Source organism: Leopardus geoffroyi, chromosome C2 (assembly GCF_018350155.1).
Source record: "Leopardus geoffroyi isolate Oge1 chromosome C2, O.geoffroyi_Oge1_pat1.0, whole genome shotgun sequence".
NCBI classification, from domain to species: Eukaryota; Metazoa; Chordata; class Mammalia; order Carnivora; family Felidae; genus Leopardus; species Leopardus geoffroyi.
Window position 1 is genome coordinate 133,363,157 of NC_059333.1, and position 26,169 is coordinate 133,389,325.

The 26,169-nt window shown below is 42.6% G+C and overlaps 1 long non-coding RNA gene across 3 annotated transcripts in view; it reads left to right on the forward strand.

The window, feature by feature from the left end:
* Positions 1-10,035: 10,035 nt before the first annotated feature.
* Positions 10,036-26,169, forward strand: part of LOC123611595 — a 39,092-nt gene continuing 22,958 nt past the window's right edge. For all 3 annotated transcript variants that reach the window (XR_006718749.1, XR_006718750.1, XR_006718751.1), the window contains exons 1-2: positions 10,036-10,184; positions 11,349-11,465. This is a non-coding gene — a long non-coding RNA (uncharacterized LOC123611595). The remainder of the gene's footprint in view (positions 10,185-11,348; positions 11,466-26,169) is intronic.

Below are 26,169 nucleotides of genomic sequence, written 5' to 3' on the forward strand. Positions count from 1 at the left end.
AGTCCTATAATTACAAGGAGATCAATTCTGCCAACAGCCTGAAGGAGCTTGGAATCAGATCCTTCCCTAGTCAAGCCTCTGATGAGACCACACCCTTGTCAATACCTAGATGGCAGCCTTATGAGACTCTGAGCTTAGCTGTGCTTGGACTTCTGACCTACAGAGACTGTGAGAAAAAAATGTATGTTATTTTGAGCTTCTAAGTTTTGGGTGATTTGTTATCCAGTGATAAAAAAAAAAGTAATACACTTATTTTGACCACGGCCTATCACTGTAGTTTTCAAGGCTTTCTTTTAGCTGTGGAGACCTCTGATTAAGCAAAATCATCCTTGGAAACCCAATACATAGGAGAAAATAAAAGTAGAACTTCATTTTTAGCCAGGTAGAGGGCATGGAGCCCTTACCAGCTGGGCTCTCCTAGATTTATAGTGACCCAAAAGGAAACTCTGTAAGAACAGTCTGAAAACCAGAAGGTGAATTGAGGAGAGCACATAAGGTTGCTGATCCAGCTACACTCTTCAGGCTGCAGGGAAGAGATGTACGCAGGTGACCTTCCGAGATGGAGTACAGTGGAGGCTGTTGATGCACTACCCAGAATCCTTAAATTTCTTTACTATGTCTGGTCACTCCTCCCCTGGCTTCAGCGTGCTTTTGCCTTCAATAGTCTGTACATGTAACTCTGTTTCTTAGAACTCTCTTTGGGCTGCTAGAGCTGCTTTGCCTAGGATCACAAGTAGGAGGTACCCAGGAGTTTAGGTCTCCTTCTGAGTCCTTTGACAAAGGACTGATTGGTGGGGGGCTTTGAAAACCAGCCTCCCTCACCTGGAGTTGAGACAACCTCTGAAGTATAAGTTATACTCCAGAATTTGCCATCTGGGTGAAGCTTAAGCTGCCCTCTGCAGACTGCTGAAATCATTCCCGGTTTTCCCCGTTTCCCTATCCTGTCCTCCATTTCCTACCAGCTTTTCGGCAATAATTGCTTTGCACATTAATCCTCATATCAATGTCTGTTTCTGGGGAACCCCACTTGAGACATGGGAGTTTCCTGAGAGGATATATGAGCAACTTTTATCTTAACATCTCTGGGGCTCAGTATCTCTAAGTCCCTTTTTGGTCACATTTCAGTCTGGACTCCAGTACCCTGCCTGGTCCTTGCATTTAATTCTTATTACACATGTAATTAGTACATATTCTTATTGTGTACATAATTAAACATTTTTCGAAGCCATAGTTTAAATACTAACAACATTTTATTTAACAAAGTAAATAAAATATTATTTTAACATGTAACCAATATTAAAAATATTAATGAGGGGTGCCTGGGTGGCTCAGTCGGTCAGGCATCCTACTCTTGATTTTGGCTCAGGTCATGACCTCAGGGTTCGTGAGATCAAGCCCTACATTGGGCTCTGAGCTAACAGCTCAGAGCCTGCTTGGGACTCTCTCTCTCTGTCTCCCCCCCCCCACCCCTCCCCAACTCTCTCAAAACTAAATAAATAAACATTTTTTAATTAAAAAATAAATAAAAATATTAATGGTATCTTTTATGTTATCTTTTAATACTAGATCTCTAGAATCTGGTGTACCTTTTTAATACATACAGCACCTCTCAATTTGGATGCTAAATTTTCATTGGAAAAATCCTTGAACTGTATTTGGATTTCATAAGATTTGCAACCTGAAATTTATCCAAAGGATCCCGGTGTGCTGTTTCGAAGGGGCACATGCACCCCAATGCTTATAGCAGAACTATCAACAACAGCCAAAGTATGGAAAGAGCCCAAATGTCTATCGACAAATTAATGGATAAATTATATATATGTATATATGTGTATATATATATATATATATATATATATATATATATATACACACACACACACATATATACATACATATAATGGAGTATTACTCGGCAATCAAAAATAATGAAATCTTGCCATTTGCAACCACGTGGATGGAACTAGAGGGCATTATCCTAAGCAAAATTAGTCAGAGAAAGACAAATGTCATGTGACTTCCCTCATATGTGGAATTTAAGATACAAAACAGATGAACATAAGGGAAGGGAAGCAAAAATAATATAAAAACAGGGAGGGTGGCAAGATATAAGAGACTCTTAAATACAGAGAACAAATTGAGGGTCGCTGGAGGGGAGGTGGGTGGGGGGATGGGCTAAATGGGCAAGGGGCATTAGGGAGGACACTTGTTGGGATGAGCACTGGATGTTATATGTGGGAGATGAATCACTGGATTCTACTGAAATCATTATTGCACTCTATGCTAATTAACTTGGATGTAAATTTTTTAAAAAAAGATTTGCAACCTGCAAAGATGTAGATTTACACACCCAAGTTGTTACAAATATGCTTAATAGTTTCCTAATAACTGAATTGAGTACCAATTTTTTATTTTTTTAATTTTTTTATTAAAAAAATTTTTAATGTTTATTTTTATTTTTGACAGAGAGAGACATAGCATGAGCGGGGGAGGGGCAGAGAGAGAGGAAGACACAGAATCAAAAGCAGGCTCCAGGCTCTGAGCCGCCAGCACAGAGCCCGACGCGGGGCTTGAACTCAGAGACCACAAGATCATGACCTGAGCCGAAGTCGGAAGCTCTACCGACTGAGCCACCCCGGCACCCCGAATACCAATTTTTTTAATTAAAATAAAGTGAAATTAACTATTTGGCTTTTTAATTGCATGAGCCACATTTCAAATGTTCAGCAGTCACCTGTAGCTAGTGGCTACCATTTTGGACAACACAGCTCTAGATTCTCATCCCTCTCTCTTAGAGTTGGCTCTGGGGCCTCCAGGGGCTGATGGGAGTCGGCGGGGGGGAGATGCCAGTATAAGTCATGTCGGGCTGGTGTCGAGATGGTGTCTGCTGAGCCCTCAGGATCCTGAACACAGAAACCTTGTTCTGACACTCAATCCCAAAAGCGCTGTTTTCAGCCAGTTTTCCTGGAACCAGAGCCTGAGAAAGAGTTTCAGGTGCACACAGTCTATTGAGGGATGCCCTAGAAGGAAACTTGTAAAGGAGCAAAGGAAGCAGAGGAATAAGCTGGTCAGGGATGTGGTCTCAGGTAAATTCTAGCCTTGGCCTGATCTGTGGGAACTCTGCAATGTGAACTGCACTACAGAGTTCTCTCACCTGGAGACAAAGGTGCTGGCTTTTATACCCCTATATCCTTCAGTCATTGGTTCCTTGGGGTGAGAGTGAGGATGACATATATCCTAATTTTCTAGGTGAGGTGGCTCATTCAATAGCAATTGTCCAAAGAAGGTCACAGGTGGGAGCTTCAGGCCCTAGCACTTGCAGCAGCTGGGTGACGTGCGTACTAGCTAGTGAAGCAGATTTGGACAGGATACTGATAGCCCATAACCACCTAAGCACAGAAGGCCAGGCCAGGACCTGACAATACTTTCTGGCAATTTGGCCTCAAGCCCCAGCATGTTACCATAGTGAGCAGGGCTGGACCCTGGGGGCCACAGGGGCTCCCTTGCATAGAGAATTGAGGTCTAGAATCGTAACAAGTCAGGCATTCTCATTGGCTCTTTCTTTCTGGGTCAACATTGAATCTCAGCCTTCTGCATCACACTTTTGAGATGGCAAAGAAAAGTGGGAAAAAGGAAAAGCAAAGAGACTGAATCCCCAAAAGGAGATACGAACCCTGTGGCCCAGTATGAAGGCTTGTTCTTCATTCATTCTTCTAAGGAATATTTAGTTAGTGACTCTGCTGGGCCAGGCACCGTGTGAGGTTGTAAAGGCAAATTCCAAGGAGCGGTTCCAAGGCCATTTTGAGCAATGGCAGCGTGACTAAAATACGTGCTGTTGTAGAGTTTTTGGTGTCCAAAGGCAGCGATGGGCCAAGAGAGGTGGGGCTTGGGGAGAGCAAGGATAAGTCTAGGACAGTCTAGGTCAGCAGGGAGTGCTGAAAAGTATAGCAACAGGCCCCAGCGAGTCTGCCAGGGACTCCAAGGAAAGAGTTGAGGTCAGTCTGGGGCACTGGCCAAGTGGCAGGGTCTGAGTAAGCAAGTTAAGGTCAGTTTTCAGAAGCCCAGGCCAAGAAGAAGGGCTCAGGCAGATGGAGGCTGGGCACAGAGGCAGTGCAGGGTGCCGGGTAAAGAAGAGGATAAAAATGTATTTAGCATTTAGTTCTTGCCAGCCACTTTGAACATATTTAATCCTCACAATAACCTTGCAAGATAAGTATGAGGCTCAGAAAGATTAAAACAGTGCTTCTCAAACTTTAATGAGCCTACGAATCACCTGAAGATCATGTTAAAATGCAGATTCTGATTCAACAGGGCTGAGGTGGGGCCTAAGATTGTAGACTTCTAACGAGCTCCTGGTGATGCTGATACTGCTGGTCCACAGACCATACTCTGAGTCTGGAGATGTTAAAACCCTTACCACAAAGTCAATGCTTTCATTATCATGAAGGGAAAGGCAGATCATGAGAGGCAGGAAAACAAAAGTAGTCTGGTTTGAGAGTCTAATTTCCCAAAAACGCAGTCATGGCTCCAGGCCCTGGGCCTTGGCGTGTGGCTGTCTTCCCGGCTGGGCGTGGGCAGGGAGGTGTCCTGCCCTGAGGAGGGGAGTGGTCCACTCTGGATGCCTGGGGAGGTGGGGGAACTCCTCTAGGTGTTTTCCTGGGGGGACTCACTCATTTCAATGCATCTGATCCTGTGTGTTTTAGTCATTGTTCATACGTGGCTTAACGATCAGTGAATTTGGAAAATATATTGTGGTAGAAATTCCTTTTCAGGAGGTGCGTTTAAATGGGTAGGCTTAGAAATGAAACCAAATCCATTTCTCAGAAGTTTTCTTAACCTTTTCTTTCTTTCTTTCTTTCTTTCTTTCTTTCTTTCTTTCTTTCTTTCTTTCCTTCTTTCTTTCTTTCATGATTTGTTCTTTACCTGAGACCTTCTCATGGGTCTTATTATTAAATTCCTTCTCCATCTCATTATGGATGATGGCATGAAGACTTACTGAAACATGTCTTTAGGGCCCCCGCTAGTTTTTCAATTGTGGTAATTATTATTACATTTTTTTTTAAAAAACAGGCCTTGTATTCATAAGATGCTTAGAGCTTCTAGAATGCTTTCATTGACATTTTCTTCATTTTGATCTCCTTGTAATGCAGGAGGTCTGTGTTACTTCTCCAGTTGATTGAGGAGGAAATGGAGGCACAGAAAGGCGAAGTGAACTGCCTAGGGTCGCGTGGCTACGTAAGCGGTGGAGATAGTAACAATTTTGAGCACTGGCTGGTGTCAGGCGCTGTGCTAAGAGCTGTATATGTAGTCGGTCATTTAGTCCCTGCCCCAAACCCATTATTATCCCTCATTTTACAGATGAGAACACAGAGGCCCACAGGGATTACCTATTTATTCAAGGTCGCACAGGTACCAAGGGGTAGAGCCAAGGTCTGAACTGAAGCAGAGGTGTATCTACGTTCTATGCTAGAAAGGGAATGTTGCAATGTTTGCAAAAACAAAAGCAAAAGCATATATGAGGGTTTCTCCAGCTCTGTCCTAGAGTAATGGTGTCCTGGCTGGCCACAGTGAAGACCATAGGAGGCTTGGATTATCATTCTCCTATAGAAGGAAGGGCTTTGCCAGGCTCCCCAAATGGGTGGATGGTAAATAAGTCCTCTTAGAAGCATCTGTTGGGCCCAGCTAGCACTATGTCTGAGAGTATCTGACATTTATACTTTGGTGCAGGGCCAGCTCCCAAACACTCCCACCCCAATCTGCCCCTTACTTCTTCTGACTCACCTTGCTCAGCCCATGTGCATGCCTGGGCACCTGAATCAGAGTCTCAGCTGAAATCAACTTCACCCAAATGGTACAACCGAGGAGACTTTCAGGAGGGATCTGCTTACAAAGGTGTGTTCAGGTCAAGGGAACAAACAGGATGTTGAGGCACCCAGAGACTGGCGGGAAGATGTTACCACCCTTTTAGGCTTGGAAGGAGAAAGGGGCAAAAAGGTCGTCTTACCAGAGCTCGTGTGAGCTGGAGCCATTGAGGAGCTGTGGCTGTGGAGGGGTGCAGCCAAGGCCACAAATACGGTGCAGAGCTGAATCCTCTCTCCTCCCACTTTCCAGTCTCCGGCCAGTGCCTCTCATTGCTGAGTCCGATCAGTATCCACCTGACGAGGGAGCCCAGCTGATGCAGTCCCCTGGGATCAGTTTCCCTGAGCGCAGAGCAGGGCAGAGGAAGGGGGAGAGTGCATGCAGGAGAGCAGGGCCAGGCGGAGAATAGCCAGCACATGACCACATCAGTTGTCACAACCCAGACACTAGGCAGACCCCCTACCTCCTCCCCACTGCAGTCCCACATGTTGGGCTGAACTTCCCTATCGTGCACCATTTACTCCTTTGGCTCTGAGTTTTCTGACCCCAAGTTCTTTTTCCAAAGAGGCTCCCCTGCTATGAGGAAAATGGAAGACTGGCCAACAGGAGCGTCCTGATGTGCTTGAGAGTGGATTTGCTGGATGTGTAAGCTGGTTTTCAGGAATTTGAATTGCTCTGGTGTGAAACTGAGTGTATGCCATGCCTGGCTGACGGAGAACAAGAACTTACAGACTGAGAGAGGCAGTGGTGAGCCAGAAGTTACATCACGGTGCCTGGAGCATCATGGCCCCATAAAGAACAACAGTCTGTGAGGTCCACACCTTCAACATTTGAATGTTGAAGAAGGCTCTGAGTTTATGCAAAGCCTTTGACGTTGTGAGAACAGACTTAGAAGCCAGATTGCTTGCATCCAAATCTAGACACCACCACTTACTGGGTAAGTTACTTCACTTCTCTGACCCGCATTTTTCTCCTCTATAAAATAAAAGTAATAAAAGCACCTACCTTGTTATCTGTTGCCGTATAACAGATCATCCCCACAGTTACTGGCCTAATGTCACAGGAGTCTATCAAGAATCTGCAATTTGGGCAGAGCTTGTCTCCGCTCCATGCCACGTCTGGGCCCCCAGCTGGAGTGACTCAAATGGCTGGGGCTGGATCTGCTGAGGGCTGGCTGGGCATTTCATTCTCCCTTTGCACAGAGCCAAGACTCTCTATGAGATTTCTCATGTGGTACTTCCAGCTCGTGGCCTCAGGATAGACGTGCATCTTACATGCAGTTCAAGGCACTAGGAGCAGGTAATCTGGAAGAATAAAGTAGAGGTTTGGAGGCCATTTTGCTCTAATCCAGCAGTCACACAATCTACTAACACCAAATTCTATTTGTCACACAGGCCAGCTCTAATGCGTTTGGGAGGGGACTCCGTAAGGGCATGCTCACTGAGTGGGGAGCAGTGTGGAGGCTGGGTAATAAGAGTTCGTGCATCTGTGTAGACTGAGTGTGCGAGAGGGCTGTTCTGGGGCCTCCGAGGGACTTGTCAGGAGCCATAGGTTATTGTGGTTGGCTAACTCTTAGGCTTCCATTTTGCAGAGTGAAGTGTTATATCTGAGAAGATCTGAAGTGCTCGGGGCAGCAAACAGGGCTTTGGAGGCTGTCTGGGGAAGGAAGCAGGGAGCAGCGAAGGAGCTGACTAGAAGAGGATTTGGAAGGGAACCAAGATACGCCTTAGGAATTGAAGAAGTCTTGTGTTGTGGTGTGTGAGTCAATCCTCTCTCCATTCTCTCCAACAAAACCTTCAGTAAATTGTCTCTTCTGTGAGTGCACTGTGGATCTGTCTTGAGGGGCACATCAACTGGTGAGTTCTGTTTCCAGGAGGTTCAGGGTGAGAGCAGGTGCTGCCCAAGGGAGCCTGGTTACACTGGGAACACTAAAGAAAGGAAAAACTAAGCAAATAACTGAGTGAATACGTGAACCCTGGAGCTCCCGTGATCCTCCACTAAATCATAATCTGGCAAGGCCTATAATCTCTTCAGTCCAGTCCCTAGCCAAATTCTGGAACTGGTCAGCCTACCTACTCCATTTCCCATTTCCTTCCATCCCCACTTCCCTTCTGCTCTCTTTTGCTTCACATTGTGGGTTTTGGGATTGAAGTGATTTCTGTAGCATGAACTCTTAGTTTATTCATTCCTCATTCCACATTCTGATTCATTCCACATTCTGATGTGTGTTGAATGCTGTGTGAGGCCTGGCACCACGTGCAATGGAGAATTCTAAGAAAAGATGGAATTCATGGTCAGCAAGAGAGAAAAGACTGGGCTATTCTAAACGGCAGGAGGAAGCAGCTGCCCCAGAAGAGGCAAGAATAAAATCCTGTAATTATTCACAGTGAGGGAAGCAGGTTCAGTGGAGACAGTGAAGGATAGAGGGCCAAGAAAGGCTTTGCACACACGATGGCATCTAAGCCAAGCTTTAAATTAAGGGTGACATTTGGACATGAAGAAATAAGAATTTCAAGGGTAGAGATTGGGTGAGGGGATAATTTCTGACATGCTCACTCTGCCTTCCACACCAAAGTGCTGCTGACCTGTGTCCAGGCCCCTCTGGCTCCTTCCTCAGTGCTCTCTTGGCCCAGAAGGGAGCTTCACGGACATGCTAATAAAAAGAAACCAGCCCCTGTCTTCTCCACCCACTCCTCAAGAACCCAAGGTTCCTTTTCATCTGTGACCTTCTGGAGCCCGTTCTCTACCCTGGTCACCCAGTCAGAGAAGGGAAGAGCTAGTGTCAAAAAGAGCAGTGGGATGGTACACCAGAAGCCTGGGATGTGAGGAGGGAAACTGAGGCCCAGAGAAAGAACTTTGATGCTGTATTCCCTTAACAGTGCTCAATGAGTAAATGAATTCATGTCTATGTCTATTTTTTGCTCCATGCCTTTGACTCCTCAAGGGCATGAGATGAATCTCACCCATCTTGGTGTCCCCAGCACAGAGCCTAGCCCATTGTAGGTGTTCAATATATGGTAACTGAACTAGCATTTCTAGGGCTAGGGCAGTGGTGCTCAATGTATGGTCCCAGACCTATAGTGTCAGCATCAGCTGGGGACTTGTTGGAAATGTAAATTCTTGGGGCCTCATCCTAGACCTACTGAATCAGAAACCCTGGAGGCGGAGTCCAGTAATCTGGTTAACAAGCCCTCCAGGAGATTCTGATTAAAGTTTAAGAATGATTGTTATAGAATATTTGAGCTTAGAAGACTTGCTCTGGCTTTGGGACATCAAGAACTCAGATGCTTTTTCTCTGTAACAGACACTTCTTTATACTATTCTATTGCCACCTACCATCTTTGCAAAAAAAAAAAAAAAAAAAAGGAAAGAAAGAAAAAAACAGGAAAAAGAAAAGAAATACCACAAAGATATCACCAATGACCAGGAAGAAATAAATCAGTAATGGCAGGTTGTTATCCTTCCTGAAAAAACAGAAACTTTGCCTGTAAAAAAATACATTCAATGATTTCAAAACAGGCTTTTTATAGCATAGGAAGAGAGCAAAGAAAAATGTCAAAAAAAATTGAGCTGTGGTTTTATGTGAAAGTGCCACTCCTTTCAGACAAAACCACCTGCTCATCTTCCTTGTCAATCTCCTTTGTCATCCCAGATAATTCCGAGGAGCTGCCACCAGCTGATTCCTTCTGGAGTGAAGGATCCTGTAAAATTCATTATTTTCTTGATCATTGACAATGTTCTAGTACTTATGGGATGGGCAGAATTGACAGGATCCTCTTTCCAACATATGCTTCTACCTGGCAGATAAGAACAACAAGGATGATTTACATATGCCCATAGAATATCAATTCCCAAGTAATCTTGGTCCTCACTGTGTGGTCAGTACTCTGCTGGCTTTGCATGGAATGGTTTTTTTCCTATCCTCATGGAACCCACAATCTAACAGGATGGTTTGATAAATGCACACAGAATGAATGACAGCCTTTAGATTAAGGCTTTTGAGTTAACAAAGTGTTCTCACAGATACAGTTTCTTTTTTTTTTTTTTTTTAACATTTTAAAAAAATGTTTTATTATTTATTTTCCAGAGTGAGAGAGACAGAGCACAAGCAAAGGAGGGGCAGAGCGAGAGGGAGACACAGAATCCGAAGCAGGCTCCAGGCTCTGAGCTGTCAGCACAGAGCCCAATGCAGGGCTTGAACTTGTGAACCTCAAAATCATGACCTGAGCCAAAGTTGGCCACTTAGCCACCTGAGCCACTCAGGCACCCCTCACATTTGATCCTTACAACAGATCCTGGAAGTATCACACAGTGGCTATAGCAAGGTAAGTTCCAAACTTGGAGCTACAAAATGAGCTTGCGATAAATGAGAAGGGAATCTTCCTGACTTAATAATCACTCATTGGGTGGCTAAATAGTGGGTGGCTGTATTCTCAGGGAGGCAAGAGAGGATTGTAATTGTATCTAAGAGAGCATGGATCCAACCAGTTATATAAGCCATGATCTGAAAAAAAAAAAAAAAAAAAGCTTCTAGATTGTATTTTTTTAACTGACTCCCACTAAACAGACTAGCTAGGTTAGCTGATGCGCTGTTTTCTCTGTAAGACATTCTGATGAATGCCCACATCTCACTAAAAACTTCTGGCTGGAAGTCCAGTCTGATGTATGTCTCCTAATAACATTATAGACTTTCCTAGACTCAGTTGGGTTTGTTCCCAAACCTGTTTTATGCCAGTTGTGCCTTTTGTAATTATATACTTAAATAAAATACTATGTTAATCTGTGAAATAATGAGTGCAAAAAAAAAAAAAATGATGAGTTCTTGTACTGATGAAAATTAAGTTAGGTGCTGTGAAAAACTTGGCCAAGGTGCTTTTTATTAAAGTTGCCATTGAATGATATGTAAATGAGACAACTTTGGGTTGAAATTGTAAAAATCTAGAAGTATTCTGCTCTCAGATTGCTTCATAGGGACCTTTATGTTCTTCCTTCACTTTAAAGAAACCTAAAAGGAAATTGTAGATGACTCCTTGTAGGTGGGCTTTATGCAAGGGAAATGAGGTAAATTTTAAAGAATCGGTCTTAGTCCTAGATCAAAAGATTGACATACAAAGGTGCATTTAAATTTTGGAATAAAATGTTGAATGCATTCTTTTTTTATAATTCCCTCATTTTTTTTTCCGGTGAACTTTTCCCCTATTTACTTAAAAAAGTATTCTGCTGGGGCGCCTGGGTGGCTCAGTCGGTTAAGCGTCCGACTTCAGCCAGGTCACGATCTCGCGGTCCGTGAGTTCGAGCCCCGCGTCGGGCTCTGGGCTGATGGCTCAGAGCCTGGAGCCTGTTTCCGGTTCTGTGTCTCCCTCTCTCTCTGCCCCTCCCCCATTCATGCTCTGTCTCTCTCTGTCTCAAAAATAAATAAAACGTTAAAAAAAAAATTAAAAAAAAAAGTATTCTGCTAACACACTACACTTATCAATTTTATTACATAGGAGGGCTTGAACTGAACTATGTCTGCATGGAGCGCAACCAAAGAAGAGTCAAGTGTGCAAAAGAATAACAAGTCAATGGTGTTCTCCAGGGCTGTCCATTAGAGAGCGTAGACTCAGGTAATTGCCCCTTGGAGCTCTTTCCCGTAGTTCCCCTTGGAGGGAATTATTGGATGAATTCATTATGGATTGATGTCACTGGCCATTGGGATTGTTGAACACACCCCATATTCTGATTTGCTCTTCACCAAGGAATCCTCTGTCTACAATCTGACCATCCATGTACATCTCCTCCCGGAAGAGAATGTGTTGATTAGAGAAGGCTTGAGTCCTGCTTCCTAAAGTTGTTAATGTTTTTCATCATAAATTAATGAATTATTAACATAGTGTTTAATTTATGGGAGACAACACCTACTGTCTCTTCCGATGCTTCTAGTGAAAACATACCTTGAGGACAATGGAAGTTTTCCAACGGTATTAATATATCTGCCAATATTTAAATGTTGGCAACAGCAATACCACCATGTGATCCAAATGAAATTATCATTTTATAATCCATGTGTTAGAATCTATGATGCAGAAAGATACCTTTTTTTTCTTTTTTAGTTTTGACACCTAACTTAGGGTCTGGGTCTCTGGATCAGCAAATGAGTTTATTTGCTATGGATTGAGGACCTACTATGCACAATTCACTGTCCCACATGACTCGTATACATTCAAATAATCCTAATAATCTAGCAAGTAAGTTTTACTGTATTCATTTTATAGACGAAGAAACAGAAACTCAGAAAAGTCACTTAACCAACCCCAAGCATCATGCACAGCTAGGAAGGGCTGATATGAGAGGTCAGTTTTCTCTTGCTTCAACATTCTTTTTCATGTCACAATATGACATTATTAAATTAATCAATTTTCCCTTTTCCATAATTAAAATTCTTGCATCACTCTAACTATATATATATATATATATATATATATATATATATATATTTGTTTCATTTGGTAAACAGTAACCACAAGTTAAGAATTCCAAATGCTCCACATTATCAGCAGACAGTCTGAAAGAAGACAGGGTCAGCCATATGACCAAATAAATGGGGCAGCATTGATGGGCTCCATGCTTGCACAGCCCCCTGAAATGCAAAGGTGCTAACATCAGGTAACACAGCATGCAGCTGCTCTGAGGAGAGTTAAACACTTTTTCTGTGATACTTCAATAGCCAACACAATGAAAAATTATTGATTGTTAGCTCTTTATCATGTGCCAGGTACTGTGCCAAGCATTTGAAATGCATTTAATCTTACAGCAAACCTAAGAAGATATCGAGGTGTGAAGTGTGAGCGAACTTACCCGAGGTCATGTAACTAGTAAGTTGAGGAGACCAGATTCAAATTCAGATTTAGCCCGGCTCCAAAGTCCATGCCCTTAACCACCTTGAGAGTCAACCTCCCAGTTAGAGCAACCGTTTCTTTTTTTATTTAAATTTTTTTTTCAACGTTTATTTATTTTTGGGACAGAGAGAGACAGAGCATGAACGGGGGAGGGGCAGAGAGAGAGGGAGACACAGAATCGGAAACAGGCTCCAGGCTCTGAGCCATCAGCCCAGAGCCCGACGCGGGGCTCGAACTCACGGACCGCGAGATCGTGACCTGGCTGAAGTCGGACACTTAACCGACTGCGCCACCCAGGCGCCCCGAAATAAACATATTTTTAAAAAGGCAAAGGTCTAGTCTTGGTAGCAAGACTATTCTGTTACATCTTGACTTTTCCACTTTCTTGTCTAGTGGCCTTCCATAAACTATGTTATAAATTGTGTACAGCCTCAGTTTCCTCATCTGTAATAATGAAGATGATAGTATTTGCTCTGCGGAGTTCTTGTGGAAATAAAAAATGGTATTTGTAAGGACTTGGAACAATATAAGAACTCAACAAAACAAGATTTTAAGTGTATGAATACATTGCCTGGCTCATCAGGAGCATTTGAGAAATGGTAACCATTATGATTGACACCTATATTATAATTATTTGCTGGTTTTCTCCCCCCCTCAGCCGATCGGTTGATTCATTCAATAAATAGTTATTCAGCATCCACACTATGCAGGCACAGAACTAGGTTGGACATAAAAAAGTGTGATCTTGATATACATGGCTTTTGCCTTCAAGAGGTTTACATTCCAGTGGGGAAAATAGAAAAATAAGCAAATGTATTAGTGCATAAAAATATGATAATTGCTGTAAGGACACCCGTGATGTGCTGGGAGACAGAAGGTGGGTAGAGTAAGGGGGCGGTCTGAGAAAGCTCCCTTGAGGAGGTGACATTTAAACTGAGATCGGAAGTATGGGAAGAGCAGGACAAGTTTTCCAGGAAGAAGGAGGCCCGACAGGACTGAGGACTGGAGAAGTGGCCTATGTGGCTGGAAAATGAGGCCACTGGGAAAGAAAGAGGGATCAGGGACAGGCAGAGACTAGACTCTGTGGAGTTGTGCAGGTTGTGGTGAAGGGATTGGATTTTATTTGGTGGAAAGCCATTGGTGGGTATTAACAGGCTAGTGTCATGACTGAAATGGTATTTTGACAAGATCATTTTGGACACATGGAGAACAGAGGGAGCAGGGCAGGAATACAGCAAGGCAACCAGTCAGGGAAGGCTATTTGTAGGGGTCTAGGTGAGGAAGGATGATGACTTTGGGTAGGGTGTGACAGCAGAGGTGGCGAGAAGGTCACAGCTTTTAGATATTATGTTGAGATTGTGTACAACTCAAGAGCAGGGACAGACCCAGATTTAATTTGGGATCACATAGGTAGTGAGATGCTTACACTGTGGGTGTTCAACAAGTGTTTATGAAATCGGATAGTAGAAATTAGATATTCTATAATAAGACTGACTATGGTATCATAGAATATTCCAGTATAACATAAATTTTAAGGGAATGGGCTCTGGAGTTGGGCAGACTTCTCCACTTACTGGTTGTGTAACTCTGAGCTATATTTCTTCATCTGTAAAACGGAGCTATTCATTGATACAGATGAAGACACATCATGTACTTAAAATGCTGTTCTTCATCTTAATATTCTTCCCTCATTAAAATAAGCAAATTAACAAATGGGATAGTACCTCTTCTACTTTTAAGCAAATGTCACTGGACTATGGAAACCTCTACCAACCCTGGTCATTATCCAGACACAAACATCAAGTCATTTCCTCATATCCATCACTGTCTTCTCCTCAGCTTCTTTTTCTTTATTTTTTAATTTTTTAAATTAACTTGTTTGAATTTTATTTTTTAAATTAATTTACTTTTTAATTTTAACGTTTTAATTATTTATTTTTTATCACATTTTTTTATTTGTTATCAACCATGGAAGACCCATAGATGAGTTATCTACTGCTGTGTAATTAACTCAAAACGTAGTGGCTTAAAACAACAAACATTTATTATCTCAATAGTTTCTGGGGCTGAGAAATTAGGAAGCAGCTTTGCTAAGTGGTTCTGACTCAAGGTCTGTCATGAAGTTGCAGTCAAGATTTTGCTGGGACTGTAGTCATCTCAAGGCTTGACTGGGGCTGGATGATCTGTTGCCAAGATGGTTCCCTCAGTTCCTCACCACATGGACCTCTCCCTAGGACTACCTGAGTGTCCACACAGCATATCACTTGGTTTCCTCCACTATGAATAATTCAAAAGGGGGCAAAAATGAAGCCATACACCTTGGATCCTGATCTTGGAAGTCACATAAATATCACTTCCAGCACAATCTATTAGTTAGTAGGAGTAAGCCATTAAGTCTAGCCCACACTTGAGGGAAGGGATTTAGGCTCCACTTTTTGAGAAGAGGAATGTTAAAGAATTTGTGGACAGGGACACCTGGGTGGCTCAGTCGGTTGAGCGTCTGACTCTTGATTTTGGTTCAGGTCATGATCCCAGGGTTGTGGGATCGAGCCCTACACTGGGCTCCGTGCTGAGCGTGAAGCCTGCTTGAGATTCTCTTTCTCTCTCTCTCTCTCTCTTTCTCAAATAAATAAAATGAAAAAAATTTAAAAAAAGAATTCGTGGACATATTTTAATATCACCACAATCCATAAGATGCCTTAAATTTAAATCTTGATGAAATTTTCAAACATTCTCAGATCTGGCCTGGGCTGATCATTGGCGAAAGAGCCCACCTCTCCTTTTAATATCCTTCCTCCTGATACACACACATATTTTTTCATGACTTAATTCCTCTTTTCTTTTAATTAATTTTGTTGGCGTAAAACAGGCAGTATATGCTACATGGCCTGCCCCCTCCCTGAATATCCTCAGATAATTTTATAATAAATTATAAAAATAAAATAAATTTATTTTTTAAGGAATGTAGCCACTGTTGACACTAAAGAAAGTAAATTATGAACACTATAAGGTATCATGGTAATGATAAGTATAGTTTACTGAGGGGTTTACTCTGGGCCAGGCATTTTTTTTTTTACCAAGCAGCCTTGGTCTCTTTTTTTTTTTCAACGTTTATTCATTTTTGGGACAGAGAGAGACAGAGCATGAATTGGGGAGGGGCAGAAGGGCCAGGCATTTTATTAAACAATGTGTGTGTCATATCCTGTGTGAGATCTTCACGCCAATGCTGTGAGGTAGATGCAGTTACCAGATAGCCCCCCAAATCCTCAGCCAAATGAGGGTAATGGTATGACTTCCCCACACTGATTGAAGCACAATTGGAAAGAAGCTAAAGAGAGATTTTTTAAATTGAAACCAACAGAACAGAGCAGATCCCAGAACTTGCCCCATGCATGGTTAGGAATGTTTTATACCAATAATGGAGCTGGCACTACAGATTGGGGAGAAAAGTATGAAACATGCAATATACTTACAGGAAAATTTTTTTGGGTTTGGTTCCTCCCTCACACAGAACACAATAGTGAATTCGAGGTAAACCAAAGAGTTGCATGTGAAAAGGAAATTTTCAAAACTTTTAGAAGAAAATTAATTTAAAATTAATACCTGTTTGATCTCCATACAGGAAACAGTTTTCTAAGCAAAGAAAAATAGGCAAGGAAAGTGTTGTCAAACTTGGCCCTGTGAAAATTAAGAACTTGTGATTATCAAAAGAGGGCAGAACAATGTGAAATACAAGATATAATCTGGGAAAAGAAATTCACAAAACATAACTGACAAGGAATTCTATCCAGAAAAAAACGTACGTCGTGTAATATATATATAAGACATATGTTTTATAACACACGTTTAATACACACATATTTTAAAAATCAATGAAAAAGCAAAAACTCTATTAAAAAAATAGGCAAGAGGCACAGAAAGGTATTTAATAGAAAAGAAACCATGAACGTCCAATAAACAGGGAAACATGTTCAATCATTTATAATTAGGGAAATACAAATTAAAGAATGAGGTAACATTTTATAGCCCCCAAATTGATAAAACATTTTAAAAACATGTTGGTGAAGCCATGGGTTAACATGAAGTCTTATACACTGCTGGTGGCAGTATAAATTATTCCAACCACTTTTAGAAATAATCTGGCATTATTGGGGCGGCTGGGTGGCTCAGCTGGTTGAACGTCTGACTTCGGCTCAGGTCATGATCTCACGGTTCGTGGGTTGAAACCCCACGTTGGGCTCTGTGCTGACAGCTCAGAACCTGGAGCCTGCTTCGGATTCTGTGTCTCCCTCTCTCTCTGCCCCTCCCCCGCCCATGCTCTGATCTCTCTCTCACAAACATGAAAAAAAATTTAAAAAAGAAATAATTTGGCATTATCTAGTAAAGTTGAACATACACATAAAGTGTTCTGTAACCCAGAAATTCCTAGGAATGTGTGGATCCCTCCTCCTATTAACTCGTACACGCGTGCAACTGAGGTAGGTTCAAATATGTCCACAGCAGTATTTCTATTGTAGTGAAAACAATAAAATAGTATTTAAATGGCTATCAATAGGAAAATGGATCATCTTTGCCATACCTGTGCAATGAATACCTTGCTGCAATGAAAATTAATGACCTTTAGCTACGTGCAGAAGATGGGTGCTTTTTTCAAACAAAATGTCAAGTGAAAAAAAATCACGTTGTAGAAGAATATATGGACTATGGTAACGTACAAAGTGCAAAAACAGGCAAAACTGAACCATATAGTGTTAAGACATGTGTGAAAATCTATTTTTAAAAAAGCGATGGGATGATATACACACAGCTTAGAGCAGCGCTTACTTTTGGGAAAAGGGAAGTCAGGAGAAAGACACGAAGGTGGGGCACAGAGGGGACTTGGGACTGATGATGTTCTCTTTCTTGAACAGAGTGGTAGATCCATGAAAGTTCATATTTAAAAAAAAGTTTTAAGTATATTTATTTATTTTGAGAGAGAGAAAGAGCACACAAGTGAGGGAGGGGCAGAGAGAGAGAGAGAATCCCAAGTAGGCTCTGCATTGTCAGTGTAGAGCCCAACATGGGGCTCAAACTCATGAACTGTGAGGTCATGACCTGAGCCAAAGTTAAGAGCCAGACACTTAACTGACTGAGCCACCCAGGTGCCCCAGTTCATACTATTATTACTAATATTTTATACATTTTTGTAAGTATTAAATAAGGAAGAAAAATGGAGATCAGAAATGAGAAGATGACTGGAATGGATGGCTATGTATTAAATAACTCAAGGAAGTGACGGTATCGTTTGGAGATACCAATCTGTATTCTCTTTTATCTTCTCTATCAACCTTCCCTATTCCTCCCACCTCCCCACTTCCAAAAAAAGAAAACAAACAAACAAAACCATGTAAATAACCCATACTTTGAATACAGTTATTTTAAAATTAAACAAAATAAAAAACTAACCAGTAAAACCAAGATACCAAAGACAATCCTCCTAAAAGCTGAGGAGACTGTTCTGCCATGACATTAATTCCTCCCAGTCAGGTGCACCCTTTACTGTATGATATGAGCAGGAGGTGGTGATAATCTGGTGGAACGCTATTATACAGAGAGCCCCTTGGAATCAGGGTCTCAGAGAGCTGTTTTTAACCTTAAACATCAATGCTTTTGTCCTGAATAATCTAGAATGCCTGACTACGTAGGCTGCAATCTGTCCGTGTATGCATGCATCCATCCATCCTTCATCTGTCCTCCAGCATTGAGTTGCTCCTTCATGCCTGGGCTAAGGAGCTGCTGGAGAGGATGTGAACAGGAGTTAGAGGTAATCTCACTGCGGGATGACAGTGTGAGGTTGGAATCAGGTCTTGGGCAGACTTGGAGGCACGAGGTCACAAGGGGGTTGCTCTGCTTGCCTGAGAGGGCTTCATAGCAGACAAGATGACTCTGTGTCTTGATATGTCCTGATGCGCCTTGAAGATCAGAGGAAAAGCTTTCAGACATGTGGTCTTCAAACTTTTTGTTTGTTTTGCTACAAACTTGTTAGAGAAAATATGAAAAGCTATGTATAGTTCATGATTTTCATTTACATTTTGTTATAAATTTAAGTAGTTGTAAAGAGTGCAAGTGTCTGCTTGTTATGAATACCAACATTTTATTATTTTTTATTTTTTTAAGTTTATTTAGTTATTTTGAAAGAGATTGAGTGTGAGTGGTGGAGAGAGAGGGAGAAGGAGAATCCCAAGTAGGTTCCCCACTGTCAGCTTGGAGCCTGATGTGGGACTTGGTCCCATGAACTGTGAGATCATGACCTGAGCCAAAATCAACAGTTGGATGCTCGACCAGCTAAGCTACCCAGGCACCACTAAATGGTGATATTTTAAAACAAACCTTTTGCACAGTTCAAAAACTGTTTCCAATGGAATCTATATTCTACGGTAATTTGATATATAATCATGTGATAAAAATACACAAGGGCAAACTCTTCATAAAGTATTGACATTTAAAACAAGACTTTTGTATGATTTTTAAAAATGCTTCCAATGGAACCTGTATACCATGGTGATTTGACATCAGCATCATTTTAGAAATAGAAGAACAGGTTCTTAAACATTGCATCATTCTTTCTTCTCTTTGATTCCTATTTCCCTTCTTTTACCTCATAAAACTTTATCCTTATGAAACATTATTTGTGTCATCTTTTTCTATAACGAAATAATATATATAAACTCAGAGCCTATAAGTCTCTAAGTGTTAACACATTTCTTCTCGGTTGAGTCATACAGTCATTACTGGTATACAAATTATGAAAACAACATAAATGTGTTTGGGTAATTATTATTTTTAAACAAAATGTTTATTGGAAACAGATCTTTTCTTAAGATAGATATTTTCCTTATTTACATTGCTCTGCTTTTTAAAACAAATTAAATAATATTTCCATGTTGACTATTAATAAAATTGCCAAAATGGAATAGGTTTCAGCATCAGTACTCATTCTATTTTTTCATTTTTTATTTTTATGTTTTTTAATTTAAAAAAAATTTTATTTATATTAGAGAGAGACAGACGGAGAGCGAGTGGGGGAGGGGCAGAGAGAGAGGAGGAGACAGAGTCCAAAACAGGCCGTAGGCTCTGAGCTGTCAGCCCAGAGCCTGTTGTGGGCTCGAACTCACGAGCTGTGAGATCATGACCTGAGCAAAAGTCGGACAGTCAACTGACTGAGCCACCCAGGCACCCCAATTTTTTTTTTGTTTTTTATACACTTTTTTTTTTTTTAATTTTTTTTTTTTTCAACGTTTATTTATCTTTGGGACAGAGAGAGACAGAGCATGAACGGGGGAGGGGCAGAGAGAGGGAGACACAGAATCGGAAACAGGCTCCAGGCTCTGAGCCATCAGCCCAGAGCCCGACGCGGGGCTCGAACTCACGGACCGCGAGATCGTGACCTGGCTGAAGTCGGACGCTTAACCGACTGCACCACCCAGGCGCCCCTTTTTTTTGTTTTTTAAAAGATGTAAATGCTGAGATATTTTGTTCATATTTAAGCAGTGGGATTGGAAGTTTTGTTATAGAAATGTCATTTTAGTTCTTTGAATTTTTTTGAGTTAAATGTTCAAAATCACTTAGTGGTTGTTTTTTCCTCAAAATTTATTATTATTATTATTTTTTTTAACGTTTATTTATTTTTGAGACAGAGACAGAGACAGAGCATGAACGGGGGAGGAACAGAGAGAGAGGGAGACACAGACTCGGAAGCAGGCTCCAGGCTCTGAGCCATCAGCCCAGAGCCCGACACAGGGCTCGAACTCACGGACCGCAAGATCGCGAGATCGTGACCTGAGCTGAAGTCCGCGCTTAACCGACTGAGCCACCCAGGCGCCCCAAAATTTATTTTTTTATTAATGTATTTATTTTGAGAGAGAGAGAGAGAGCGAGTGTGTGTGCGTGTGTGTGTGTGTGTGTCTGCGCCCATACACAAGTGGGGGAGGGAGAGAGAGAGAGAGAGAGAGAGAGAGAGAGAATTCCAAGCAGACTCCCTGAGGGCTGTCAGTGCAGAGCCTGATCAGGGGCTCAAACTCACAAACCTTGAGATCATGACCTGAGCTGAAAGGAAGAGTCGGACACTTAATCCATGGAGCCACCCAGGCGCCCCTCAAGATTATTTTAAAAGAACACTCAGTGGATAATTGACATCTCCTTCAACTTTGTTGCAAGCAATGAATCAATACTCTTTGACTTGTGAAAATGTTTGTAACCATTTATTAGAGTGAGTCCGTTTCTCATCATAACATGGATGTTTTACATTGTTGCTTTACCAGGGAACCTGGTGGGTTTTGCACCGGAGGCAATGTATTCCCTAAGATGTAAGATGCAAGGAGGAGGGCCTTTGCTCTGTAAGGTGGAAAGAAGTCCATTTCACAAGAGGAACGTACAACTTTGACCTCATTTTTTCTTAGGTAGATTTGAGAAAAGAGGAAAAACGGGCTTTGAGGATCTGAAAATTGACTCCCGTAAGAACTCAAGACTCACATGGAAAATTGTCCAGATTCTTGCTATTGGAGTGTGGTCTGTGAACAGGCAGCATCGGCATCACCTGGGAGCTGGGTAGAACTGCAGACTCTTGGGCCTACTCCAGACCTACGGAATCAGAATCTGCATTTGATGGAATCTCAGGGTGATTTGCAAGCACATTCAAGTCTGAGAAACACTGAGCTGGACCACCGCCACTCCCCTCCCGGAAGAACGTGGCTTCGTAGCCTGGAATCTGTCCGTGTTCCCCGCGTGGGCTCCTTCCTAGGGTAGGCTATCATTTAAATACCTCTTCAGCGTCTGCTGCTAATGCTCCTGGCTTCCGTTCTCTACGAAGTCTGCTGGTTGGGTTTCTAGCAGCCTATGGGACTGGCTGAGCTGGGCTTTCTGATTACAAATAATTTGAAAAGCTGCTTATGTAAGACTAGATGGCCCCTAAGGGACCCTTGGTAAGTGTTGGTTGATAGCTCTTACTTCCTTCTCGCTAATGGTCAGATTTGGGTAGGTCTGTTTTCCTCCCTGAGTTTCATTCCAGCCTGTGATTTTGAATCACTTGATGTTAAGATTGGCAAGACCCGCCTGTGTCATGGAGAGGTTTCCTCCCATCATCCCTGTGAACACTGTCATTAGGGGAGCTGCAAATAGAATAGCTTTTTTTTTTCTTTTCTTTTCTTTTTTTTTTTTTTTTACGGAAAATAAAAGCCCATTCAAATCGAGGGTCAAAAGCTACTGGCTCTAACAAGAAGAAAATGGCTGTGGTTGTATTTTTGAAATGTTTTCGCCTTTCTCTGTATTTTTTGCTGGGTTGACAGTTGTGCTATCTGAGCTTGGCCTAGCCCTCCGCCCTCCCTCCTGGCCCCACATTCACTCTCCACGTGTGTGGGATTCCAGATCTCTAAACAAGGGGGCCTGGCACCAAAGCTTCCCTCTTGGGCACAAACACCCAAGTGGCAGTGGTGTTTGGGAGCAGAAGTCCGTGGGAAGGAGCATTTCCCCGACATCATTCTCACTTTGCCTCCACAGCAGAAAAGCCCACAGTGTGCTGGACAGAGCAAGGACTGCCCAGAGTTCAAAATCTGCTCCATCACTCATTAGCTGAGGAATGCAGACGAGTTACCTAAGCTCTGTGAACTTCTATGTCTCTATCTCTAAGATGGCCAGCAGCTCAAAGGGCCACAAGAGAATTAAATGAGGCTTAGCACATAAGTAGCTGAATGGATGTATATAACAGATTTTCCTCCTCCTTCCAAAACAAATGGACAGTGCTTCTTAAAAATCATTGCTTCATAAAATCATGGGATTCTAGCCCAGGGCAAGTTCTTAAAAATCATCTCATTCACTCATGAAGATACTGGCGGAAAAATAATCTGCACCGACGAGCCAAATTTCAGATTTTCCGATAGCACTTATATGCCAATAATACTTTAAGATGATGGTGGCCAAGAAGAGACACATTTCTCTACTGCTGATCAACCACAGATCAGTGTTACAGGTTATGAGAGCTAAGTCAGAACATGCATAGACAAGAGAGATGACACAGTAGAGCAGAAGCACAGCACTGAGAGTCCTCAAATGCATTTTTTTTTCTGCCTTGCACAGCATTTTGTATAGTGAAATTATATACCCTTATTGGCAGTTTCCAAAGTGTGGTCCCTTAGCAGCAGCAGCAGCAGCAGCAGCAGCAGCAGCAGCAGCTGGGAAATTGTTAGAAATGCGAATATTCCAGCTCCAGCCCAGGCTTACTGAATCAAAAATCCTGGGGGTGGGGCCTGCAGTGTTTTAGCCGAGCTTACATGTGATTCCCATGCACACTAGAGGTCAGGTATTACTGGTTTACATTATGACAGCTTACAACCATCTTTTCCAATGCAAAGTAAAATGATATAAATGTCTTAGCATTTTAATTTCCTCACCTCCTTGACATATACTGTGAAAATTCCAGATATTACTGTCTGCTGATTCTTGCAGAGATATGCATGAACACAGTCACCAGATATAACTTTCTCCACCGTCCTGGGTGGGATTTATTTAATCATGAAGTAATAATAAGGAGAATGATCTTTTTAAAAAAATTTTTTTTTAACATTTATTCATTTTTGAGAGCCAGAGAGAGAGAGAGAGAGACAGAGCGTGCGCGCGAGTAGGGGAGGAGAGGAGAGAGAGGGAGACATAGAATCTGAAGCAGGCTCCAGGCTCTGAACTGTCAGCACAGAGCCCGACACGGGGCTCGAACTCACAGACTGTGTGTCATCGTGACCCGAACCGAAGTCGGACACTTAACCGACTGAGTCACGCGCCCCTTTAAGGAGAACGATCTTGAAAACCAAGCAAATGAATCTTATCTCACTTCTGTTCTCTAGAAATACCTTTCTTCTAGAGTTACAATATATTTATAAGTTTATTACAAATTATACAGACCACTAGGTTTTCATTTCCACACTTTAGCAATTCCATCTGAAGACGCAATTGCAATGAAGCCCTGTGTTGACTGGAACGTGGCAACGTCTGTGATGATTTTATGGTGTCCCACAGGCAGAGGCTCTGGGCCCCTCTGAGGGGTGTCATCGCTCAGTCCCACCTTCTGCTTCCTCTGATTTACTGCTTCATGGTTAAAAGTCAAGGAAAAAGTCAGATGTTAAAAGCCTGTACCACATTCTGCCTCTCATTCATATTCCCTTATCATTGGCTATTTATGAGTCTGCCACAATCCCCCAGATTAGGGATTCTTCAAGGGCAACTGTCATCTGTTTAATTCCCCTTCTACAAGGTAGGCATGAAATAGACATTCATGAACATAAGTGAAACAGAAGCCCAGCGAGGCCGAGAGGCTTACTGAAGGCTGTGGGTGCCCACGGCTGCTCCTTATTGCTCCCTTTGTTGCGCCATTTCTGTTTATTGTGTGGGTTTTATTACTTACTTTATTTCCATGTGGAATTCTCTAGAGACTTTGTAAATGATTGACTGCATTCATCCCCAAAACTGCGGATACCGGGCTTTGTAAATATAGTGGAAGACAGGAGATCCGCAGCTAAAAGCTTCCTAATGAGGACAACTCGAACATGTTATTTTCAACATTCAACTCCCAAGCTTGAATAATTCATGAAAAAAAAATCTGTTGAACTAGAAGTGACTGGGCTATTTTAATGAAAGTAGAGACTTGAAATGTTTCAGAGCTGGAGATTATGTGAGGGAAGTGCAGGCAGGGAGAAGTGACCAGCCCAGCACAGGGTGAGCTCAGGTCTTCTCTGACCAGGACTCCCATTGTCCAAGGTCACACCAGCCACGGTGGTGGTCAAGCCCAAACCAGAACCAAAACTTTGAGATGCACATGCTCAGCTGTCTCCACTGAGACACACAGCTGGCCACAGACACCAAAGGGGGTCCGGCCCAAGGTCCTTCTCTCTTGCATTGCGGGGCCACAGAAGACACAGCAGATTGTATTTCCTTTTCCGTCTTCAGTGTAGCTCAGTTGATCTCAGCTGGCTGTACTTTAGAACCCCTTGGGGAGCGTTTACAAAATCTGGATGCCCAGAACCCACCCCAAACCAATTAACTAAGTCTCTTGGGGTGGGACCCACGCCTCAGTTTTTTTAAATCTCCCTAGGCGATCTCAACCTGTAGCCGAGTTTGAGAAACATCAAGTCTAGCCCGTCTCAGTCTTGTTTCTCCTATTCCCTTAAATGCCAGCAGATCTCTCTTGTTACTTCTGTTTTCTTTTGCTAATCCTCAGGTTTTAACGCTGTAATCACACAGTTTACGTTATGGGTGCCGCCATTCCAAGCCATTTAAGACATCTGCAAAAACCTAGCCCTGTAGTCTCCTCCTTATCTACTTGTCTCTGTTGGCTTGGTTTCTGTGTCCCTCCTCCTGGCCTCCACAAGGTCACTCCGCCAGGGCCTCACTCTCCCTCCAGGAGCTGCCATTTGTAGCCCTTCTCTGCACCTCCCCTCAACACCTCCTCCTTCTGAGCTTCTGCGGATGGCAGCTGGGGGGCTGGACTAGAGGGACTGGAGGCCCCCCGCTGGACGAATCTTCAGGGAGGGCTGCCCCTGTGGTGATTGGTCCCAGAGGGAACAATTCTTGCAACAGCTCTTCTCTTCTTGCTGGCTAAGTGTGTGGGTGTGCAGCAGGCATTTGCTAGGGAACGTCGGCAAAAAATAAAACTTTTCAAGCTTCAATTCTGCAGACAGATTGAGAGGCCCCCCAACAGTTCAGAATTGCCGAATCTGGCTCCATCCACCCACTTAAGCCCCAGGAAGTGGTAGGTCGAGTTAGATGTGTTTGGATTTTGTTAACAGTGGCCTAGCTTATGGGAGTTTAAATCAGAAGGGTGATACTTTAAGATAAACCAGTAACAGGTAATTATTGGACACACTGCATGTAGGGCACTGTGCTAGACATTGATAAAACCATGTGGGAGGTCACCACTGATAAAGGTGCTGTATGAACAATGGAAGGGAAGGAACAGAGGTTTGGGGCAGGCTGTGGTCAGTCTGAAGTTCAAGAAGAGCAGAGGGCTAAAATTCAGTCCCAAGGCAAGGATAAGAAGGAAATAAAAAGAGCCATAAAAGGGGGAGGAGGCGGGGTGAGTAACACTGTGTGTTTAACTTCCTAGGATTTAAAGTCCTGGAATTATTTGCCTAGCCCATGCTCAACAACCTTACTTTGGTCTCCATATTGTTTTAATCTCGCCATTTTGACCCTCAGGACATTCAGACCACTCAGAGAGCTTAGCAAACAGTATCTCAAGATAGCTGCAGCTTCTGTCTCAATCTGTCTCCCCTGTGTGTGTCTCTTTTTGTCATTTTCTGACTCCTACACTTTATCTCCCTTGCTATGTCTTAGATACATAGCATTTTTTCATGGATAAGTAAAGAAATAATTCTAAGCTCTCAGCCTATTACCAAGTAATAATGAATAT